At 37.8% G+C, this 9618-nt stretch overlaps 1 pseudogene; it reads left to right on the plus strand.

Annotated features, from left to right (window-relative positions):
- The window catches only part of LOC115139074 (dedicator of cytokinesis protein 11-like), a 101411-nt pseudogene extending 92214 nt beyond the window's left edge, over positions 1-9197 (plus strand).
- The last annotated feature ends 421 nt before the right edge of the window (positions 9198-9618 follow it).

Consider the following 9618-nt stretch of genomic DNA (forward strand, 5'->3'; position numbering starts at 1 on the left):
TTTGGGCTATGGAGTGTATAATTGTCTGAGACCTGACTGTGTGCTGTATCTCTCCTGTCCAGCAGCCAACACATTTCCGTATGTGAAGAAGCGTGTGGAGGTGTTTGGGGAGAAGCAGGTAGAGCTGAAGCCTGTGGACGTGGCCATCGACGAGATGCAGGCGCGCACTGCCGAGCTGACCAAACTCTGCTCCTCCCAGGAGGTGGACATGATCCAGCTGCAGCTCAAATTGCAGGGCTGTGTCTCTGTACAGGTAGCTACAGTAAGGTCTAGTCTACATCACTTTGTGCATGCAGCTAGTGCATGCAGCTAACACCACAGACTAACATTAGACCTTAACACAGTGGTATTCAACATTTGCCAGTGGGGACCTCATTTTTCCCACCAAAGTTTCATGACTCCACCCAAAATCTAATGACAACCTTAAAGGAGCAGTGTCTTTTTTACAACCAAATGTCTGTTTTTTATGACATGTTATGACATGTTATGACATGTCCAGACACCTTTTTGTGCGTTTTTCATTTTTTACTTGCCCCTAAACAGCAAATCACTTCCTCATCCTCGTTGTGTAATATGGGGGCCACAAAAAAACATGAATAAAGGCTCAGAAAACACCCAAATAGGTAATTTTAGAAACGGCAAAGCTCTCAGTATAGTGATGCAGGTCTATAGATGTTGTACACGTGAAATTGGTTCATTCCGAACTTGATCATCCATTTTGTTGCGACTCAAGCGATCACTTTCCATCCATTCTATAGGTAACTTCCAAAATAAACAATTGAGGGATACAAAGTATATTGAAAGCACACAGGAAGTTCCAGACATTTGTAGAATCTACGCCAAGGCGCATTGAAGCTGTTCTGGCAGCTCGTGGTGGCCCAACACCCTCTTAAGAAAGGGAAAGGAGGATACCTAGTCAGTTGTCCAACTGAATATATTCAACTGAAATGTGTCTTCTGCATTTAACCCAATCCCCTCTGAATCAGAGAGATGCGGGGGGCTGCCTTTATTTTTTTTATTTTACCAGGCAAGTCGGTTAAGAACAAATTCTTATTTTCAATGACGGCCTAGAAAGAGTGGGTTAACTGCCTGTTCAGGGGCAGAACGACAGATTTGTACCTTGTCAGTTCAGGTCAGATGCATACTCCCCCCCCCCCCCCCCCCCATCAGAACATAACAAACACAAATTAATTAAGCAATTACCATCATCAAAGCCTACATTTTCCACTCAGCTAAACATCATGAATTATATACATTTCACCTTTGCAATCCGTTTCTCACGATACGATATAACACATTTACAAAATCTCATCCCTACTGACATGGTGTCTTCCAATATACCCGTTCACGTCAACGAGCCATTCGGGACAGACACAACAAAGCCTTATCGTTTACGTTCACTGCTCCTACGTCTTTGACTCATCCTACTACAGTTTATACTTTTATATAATCTTTGTTGTTTTGTCTTTGTCTATATTATCTCTTAATGCTAGGGGGTTACGAAACAGTGTGAAGCGCAAGGCCTTATTTTTATTTGCTAAACAATTTCGAACAGATTTTTGCTTTTTTCAAGAGTCTCACTCAATTTCTGCTGATGCCAACTTCTGGAGGTCACAGTGGGGCAACGATATTTGGCTTTCCCATGGATCTGAACGCTCTGCTGGTGTCACTACAATGAAAAATACTTTTGGTGGTAATATTCTACACTCGGAATGTGACCCCTTTGGTCACTTTATTTGTCTTGTGATCAGTTACAATGACATTACACTCATTACTGTAAACTTCTACGGGTACAACACCAAACATGAGAATGATGAATTGCTTGAATCTAGAGAAACATATACTTCATTGGTTATCTAAATTTCCCAATTCGTTATTATTGATAGGAGGGGACTTTAACATTACAATAGATAATTCAACTGATAGATGGCCCCCAGGTAGGCCAACCAATCAGAATTTGGGTTTAATACTTTTTATGGAAAAGTTTGATCTTACTGATATATGGAGAGAGAGGTTTCCGGCCGACAGATCATTCACTTGGAGTAACAAAACAGGCTCCAGACAATCCAGAATAGATTTTTGGCTTATATCCAAATGTATTGATAGTGAGTGTGTTACTACAAATATTTGCACTACTCCCCTCACAGACCATAAGGCTATTTACATTGATATCAAAATATTTACCCCTGATACAAACCTTGGTAGAGCATCCTACTGGAAGCTAAATAGCTCATTATTAAATAATTATATAGTTACATTTGAGGTTAAAGATCTGCTCTCACACTTTTGGGAAAGGGCTTGTGAAGAAAAATCTTATTGCAAGAACTGGGAGCTCTTTAAATTTGAGGTGTCCAAATATCTTAGAAAATATGGTAGTAATCTTGCTAAGACCAGAAGAGCTGAGGAGGAAAAGGTGATCATTAAGATAACTTCCCTTTCTCAGAGGTCCCCAGCTGACCTCTTGGGGGAGGAGAAGATGGAACTAATTGAGTTACAAAATAAACTGGATAATATATATAAATTAAAAGCAGAAGGAGCCTTTATTAGATCTAGGAAAAAATGGATTGAGGAGGGAGAACAGAATTCATCCTATTTCTTTAGACTTGAGAAATTTCACTCTAAAAATAACACTATCCATAAGTTAAACATTGATGGTGTTATTACAGATGACCAAAAATTAATCGCTAAATACTGTAGCAATTTTTACAGAAAATTGTATAGCTCTACGTACTGTCAGGAATCCACAGATATGTTTTTTAACTCACTGAATAATGTTCACTCTATCAGTGATATAGAATCTAAACAGTGTGATGAACCCATCAAAGTTGAAGAGATTATAGAGTCTATCAAACATCTAAAGAACAATAAATCACCAGGTGTTGATGGAATTACATCAGAATTTTACAAATTATTTTCTGAACAAGTAGCTCCCTTCCTATTCCAAGTCTTTTTAGAGAGTATTAAAAACAATGTTCTCCCTCCTACAATGAGTCAGGGGTTAATAACACTGATACCTAAGCCTAAAAAAGAAGTGCTGCTCATCGATAACTGGCGTCCAATTTGTCTTCTTAATAATGACTATAAGATATTAGCCTCACTACTTGCAAAAAGAATTAAAGAAGTTTTGGATGCAATCATTGATGAAACACAGTCTGGCTTCATGAGGAACAGACATATTTCTAACAATGTCAGACTAGTATTAGACGTACTTGACTACTCAGACCTAATAACTGAGGATAGCTTCATATTATTTTTAGATTTTTATAAAGCATTTGACACAGTAGAGCATCAGTTTCTCTTCCACTCCCTTGAGAGACTTGGCTTTGGGATTTTTTCTGTAAGGCTATTAAGACTCTCTATGCAAATGGTAACAGCTCTATCAAATTGAAATATGGCACCTCACCTAGATTTGAGTTAAAGAGAGGAATTAGGCAAGGTTGTCCTATCTCTCCGTACCTGTTTTTATTAATCACCCAACTTCTTGCAAATTCTTTAAATAATAGTCCTGTACAAGGTATTTCCATAGCTGGTAAAGAAATTATTATAAGCCAGCTGGCTGACGATACTACACTTTTTCTGAAAGATGCTAACCAAATTCCCATATCGATCAATGTGATTACAATCCTTTTCCAAAGCGTCTGGTCTATATCTTAACATTAAGAAATGTGAACTCGTGGCTGTCAAAGATTGTGTGACACCTTCATATTATGGTATTCCAGTAAAAGAAGAACTTACATATTTAGGCATAACCATTACAAAGGATCAGAAGTCTAGAGGCTTACTAAATTTTAACCCTCTTATTAAAAAAACCCAGAAGAAACTAAATCAATGGCTACAGAGGGACTTATCTTTAAAAGGTAGAGTCCTAATAACCAAGGCTGAAGGTATCTCTAGACTAACATATGGTGCTCTATCTTTATATCTTGACCGTAAAATAAGCAAGGAGATAGACCAGATGCTTTTCAACTTTTTTGGGAGAAACCGTACCCATTACATTAGGAAAACTGTTGTAATGAACACTTATGAGAATGGTGGACTGAATTTTCTGGATTTTACTACTTTAAATAATACTTTCAAGATCAATTGGATAAAACAATTCCTAAGAAGACCCACTTCTATCTGGAATTGTATTCCTCATCATGTCTTCTCTACTTTTGGTGGCCTTAACTTCATGTTGTTTTGCAATTATAATATTGACAAAGTTCCAGTGAAACTTTCTGCTTTTCATCGGCAGGTTTTCTTGTCATGGTCCTTAATTTATAAACACAATTTTTCTCCACACAGATATTATATATGGAATAATCGGGATATATTGTATAAAAATACCTCTCTGTTTTTAGAATATTGGTTCAGAAATAATATCCTATTGGTGAGCCAACTGGTAAATGCAGAGGGTCTTTTACTCAGTTATAAAGAATTCTTATCACTTTACAAGGTCCCTGTAACACCTAAAGATTTTGCAATTGTTTTAGATGCCATTCCCTCAGGTGTTGCTATGTTATTCAGGAACATGTCAAGACCTGACCCTCAGAGCCTACCTTCTATTGACCCTGTTGACTCATCAGTAGGAAAGATTTGTTTCTCTTTTGGTCCATTCAACAACAGAGCGATACGATCCTTGTTTCAGCAGGATGTTGTATCTATACCTTATGTCATGCCTTACTGGAATGGATTTATTGATAATATCTGTTGGAAAAAAGTTTGGATGTTGCCACAAACATACCTACTTGTTAACAAAATTAAGGAAGTTTCCTTTAAAATTATTCATAAATACTATCCTGCCAACCACTATATGAAGAAGTTTAAGGAAAACATCAACTCAAATTGCTCCTTTTGTAATGACCACCCAGAAACAGTTGTGCATCTTTTTTGGCATTGTATGCATGTAAGAAAACTGTGGCAAGACATCAGTAGGTTTATAATTGAACACATTTATGAAGATTTTACACTATTGTGGAGAGATGTACTGTTTGGATTCTTTACATACAATAGAAATAAGCGGAATCATTTTTATGTAATTAATTTCATTATTCTTTTGGCCAAATTTCATATACACAAATGTAAATTTACAAACAGAAAACCACATTTTCGTATCCTACAAAAAGAAATTGAACTGTATTTTAAGACGGTTAAATGCTCTACTTACAAAAAAAGCTGTTAGAATTGTAAGTATATGCATGTCCCTTAAGGTCCTTGTGTAATTGTAATGTGAAATTGTACCCCCTAGCTCGATTGTCCATTGTTTGTAATCTATGTATGCTTGTGTTCCCTCGTGTGCTTTATGTATTGATTTGTTGTTAATAAAAATAAAAATAATTAAAAATAAAAAATAAAATAAAAACAAAGCCAGACCGAATGCCATAGCTCTGGTCCTAATCCCACCCGAAAACTACCGATCTGAGAGAGGAACAGAACCAAACAGCGCGCTCATCCATAACACTGATAAGTACAATAAACGTTGCTTAAATTAAACATGAACGCTTGTCTGTATATTATTTTTACCATAACAAATTGTTACTGGTGGGAGGTAAGAATAGAGTGTGTAATGTATGTACTAAAATGGCGAAGTTAACTTGTGCGTCGACGCACATTGCTAACGTGTAGCTGATAACGGCGTAGGGAGGGGGCGATGAGTGTGTGAGTACCAAACTCTACCCGCGGCCAGTGACGAACTTCTCCGACACACAAAAACACACTACCCTGCCCTATTTCAAGCAACAGTATGCATCACCACTCCTTGTGCAAGACCTGTCAAACATTCCTAACATGTGCCGCATCTACTGTATTTCCTACTCTGTTTTTACTCTGCAGTCCATAATGTAAACAACAACAACCGCCACTTATTTAGCTATACATATGAGGGATGGGGCTAGGGAAGTATCGGCTAATCCCTCTCAAATAGACAAGGACTGAAAGGCCATGGCATTCACATGAAAGATAGAACCGTATTGTGAAGCTCTACATTGTTAAAACAATATTTTGGCTTATGATGTGGTACTAAGCTCATGAGGCATCTGTAGGTTATATTCTTGAAGGATCATTGGCTGCCATATATATCATTAATTCAAAAGTCCAACAATGTATGTACAAATCAGACTGTAACTTTAAGCGGAGTATATAATGGTGCTCTTTGACCAAGGTCGATTGATATGTACTGAATGTATTGTTCTCTCACAATAGCTTTCACTTTCTACTGACTGTTGCCAGCACATTGTGTTATTCTGTCTTTTACTTTCCTTTAGTGTCTATAATGATAACTGTACCCTTCTGTCTATGCTGTCTCTTGCTGCGCCTTAGATTTAAGGAGTGCCAGGTAATTTGATCTCCCGTTTATCACGGTCAGTGAGAGAAGCAGTCAGTGGGTTGATATACTGTTTGTGGCAACGAATCAAATGAAATGCTTATTTACAAGCCCTTAACCAACAATGCAGTTTTAAGAAAAATAATTCAAGTATAAAATAAACTGAAGTGAAATAGAAAAATAACAATTAAAGGGCCACAAAATAACAATAGCGAGACAATATACAGGGGGTATCGGTGGCAAAATTCCCTTGGATCCATGTTACTTAAGCAACTGTATTGCTCACAATACTTGATTTATTGTAGAGGGAAACAATGGCCTCTATTTTAATAAACTCCATTATATGTGGGTGCGTGTGTGGTGTGTGTAGATAGTTGAGGAAATTGTTTTATTTAATTTATTTTAGAATAAGACTAATGTAACAATATGTGGGAAAAGTCTAGGGGTCTGAATGCTTTCCGACGGCACTGTACGTGTCTGTGGCGGTTTGACCAATGATGGTAACGATGTATGTTGTTGTCTACTCGATCACCATAGATCTTCCAGGAGGATATGATGCAGTCACTGCTCCAGAACTCCTTGCATGTATTCCGTGCTATCAGTGGGACGACTACAGACCTGGGCTAAAGTCGACAGACCACAAATTTTTAACCACCGAGTATAGCTATTACACACACACACACACACACATTCTCCGCCAGCTGAACCCAAACCGGCTCTGTCAGCTTCCTGGTAATGGCTGTCTTTTGTTATGATCAATGCAAAGCTGTTGTTGCCTTGCACACTGCATCAAATGGCTTTGTTGCTTGAGAGAAGTGGAAACACAATATTGCAATTAAGTGCTGAAGTCTATTCTGCTATGCTCAAAGGTAGCTAATGTTACTTAGAGCGTCTGCTAAATGACTTAAATGTAAATGTAAAATGTAATGTTATAGGAAGAAGAAGAAACAGTAACCACCCCATATGTTGTCTGTACACTCTTAGGAAAAAAACAGTAACCAACCCATCTGTTGTCTGTACACTCTTAGGAAAAAAACAGTAACCAACCCATCTGTTGTCTGTACACTCTTAGGAAAAAAACAGTAACCAACCCATCTGTTGTCTGTACACTCTTTGGAAAAAAAACAGTAACCAACCCATCTGTTGTCTGTACACTCTTAGGAAAAAAACAGTAACCAACCCATCTGTTGTCTGTACACTGTTAGGAAAAAAACAGTAACCAACCCATCTGTTGTCTGTACACTCTTAGGAAAAAAACAGTAACCAACCCATCTGTTGTCTGTACACTCTTAGGAAAAAAACAGTAACCAACCCATCTGTTGTCTGTACACTCTTAGGAAAAAAACAGTAACCAACCCATCTGTTGTCTGTACACTCTTAGGAAAAAAACAGTAACCAACCCATCTGTTGTCTGTACACTCTTAGAAAAAACGGGTTCCAATAGAGTTCCATGTGGAAACAGTTCTACCTGGAACCAAAATGGTTGTACCTGGAACCAAATATAGTGTTATTCAAAGGGTTCTCCAGGATTGCTTGTTGTGCCTATCGCACATCTCAGCTTTAATTAATTGTACAAAAAGCTGCCAAATATATTCATTGTTGATGATCAACTATGCAATGTTATCCATTCCAAATTAATGACATTGCGTTATTGATTTATTTTGAATATGCGCTTTTAGAATTTTATTTGGAAAATGTTGACTTTTATGTTCTAGATATAGATGGGTTGGCTGACAACATCACGCCATCGATGTGACTGGAAGGCATGCGTTGATATGATTCTGAACCGTCAGATAGCTAGCAACAATGACAAGATGCTGCTGTGGGGGGAATCGTAGGTAGCTCGTTTCAGCTCGTATCTTGTTATTGATACCATGTATTTGAGAGACAAGTGCTCATTGTGCAAATGTATTTATGTTTTCAAAAAACATTTTAGAGACTAAATACAGTTTACATGTTATCAACAGTCTAAGCCCACCCTGTCTGTTTAGTCCCATAGTTGCGCACGAATCGGTTTGGTCGCTAAACAACCAACCCATCTATTAGATGTAAGGAAAATGTACAGTAAGGAAAGGAGATTTAATGAAGTATACTGTCAAATTGTCAGTCACTCTGTAATAACCCAATGCTCAAACAGTTACTTTAGTTGTTGAGCTGTGTTGTATTTCTGATATGGGGCCCCTGCTCTTTGACCAGAAGACTGATTAGCCTGGTCCCAGATCTCTTAGTGTTGTCTTGAGAACTCATAGGCTGCGTTGACACAGACAGCCCAATTTTGAACTTTTAACCAATTATGGGCAAAAGATCTGATCTGATAGGTCAAAAGACCAATCATTGTGGGACCAGGCTAATAATGGTTGTGATGCTATGCCTCTATCACAGGGGTATTCAAATCCTACCTTACAAGGTCCGGAATACTGCTGTTTTTCTCTTCTACCTGATAATTAGTTGCATCCATCTGGTGTCCCAGATCTAAATCAGTCCCTGATTTTAAAGGGCAAGATTTCCAAAAGTCTTTGAGGTCCAGGTTTGCTTTTGAGGGCTCTATCAACTAGCTGGATCTAGTGACCTAGTAGTGCCTACATCTCTCCTCAGAAAAGTCTCCTGTCCTATTTCAAGTAATAATAAAACTCCCAACACATACTGATTGTACAGTATTTCACAAGTGGCACACTGAAATTAGTAGACTGCTGATAATAATAATTTGCGGATGTATATAATATATTGTTATGCCGTAAAGAAGAAAAATGTGTATGTATTTATATTTGTACTGTTTTTGGAAAAATGCATGGTTGCATCAGGTCTGGGAGAGGAAGTTATTTCTCTGATTGTGTCTGACTTATTTGTCATTTGTATGTTTGTAAAGCCATTTTTCAATAAAAACATTTGGGTTTTATTGTGGGTTGTATTGACCTCATTGTTTTGTATTTATTTGAATGTTTATGTATTAACGTGGATGGATTTAACTTTTATTATGGTGCTTAAATTATACACGGGGCTCATAGCTTAGCAGGGGTGGTGTATTATAGGGGTTAGGGTGACTTTTTTTCTTGTCAGCGCTTTTTACAAACCGCTTTTATCCAATGAAGAAAACGAATGACTGACACACTGTCAAATTGACGACATATCCCACTGTCCTGTACTCTAGTAGGCCTAACATTGAGCTACAGTATTGGCTCTTTCCCTCAAGCTCAACTCTGTAACTCGAAGCCAGCTCACACTGCTTATGTTTGTTTCCTTTAATTAGGGATTGATTATTGACCCGGCACACCAGGTTTGTGCAATTAATTATCAGGTATAATAGAAAACCAGCAGGC

The sequence above is a fragment of the Oncorhynchus nerka genome, linkage group LG12 (assembly GCF_034236695.1).
Source record: "Oncorhynchus nerka isolate Pitt River linkage group LG12, Oner_Uvic_2.0, whole genome shotgun sequence".
Taxonomy (NCBI): domain Eukaryota; kingdom Metazoa; phylum Chordata; class Actinopteri; order Salmoniformes; family Salmonidae; genus Oncorhynchus; species Oncorhynchus nerka.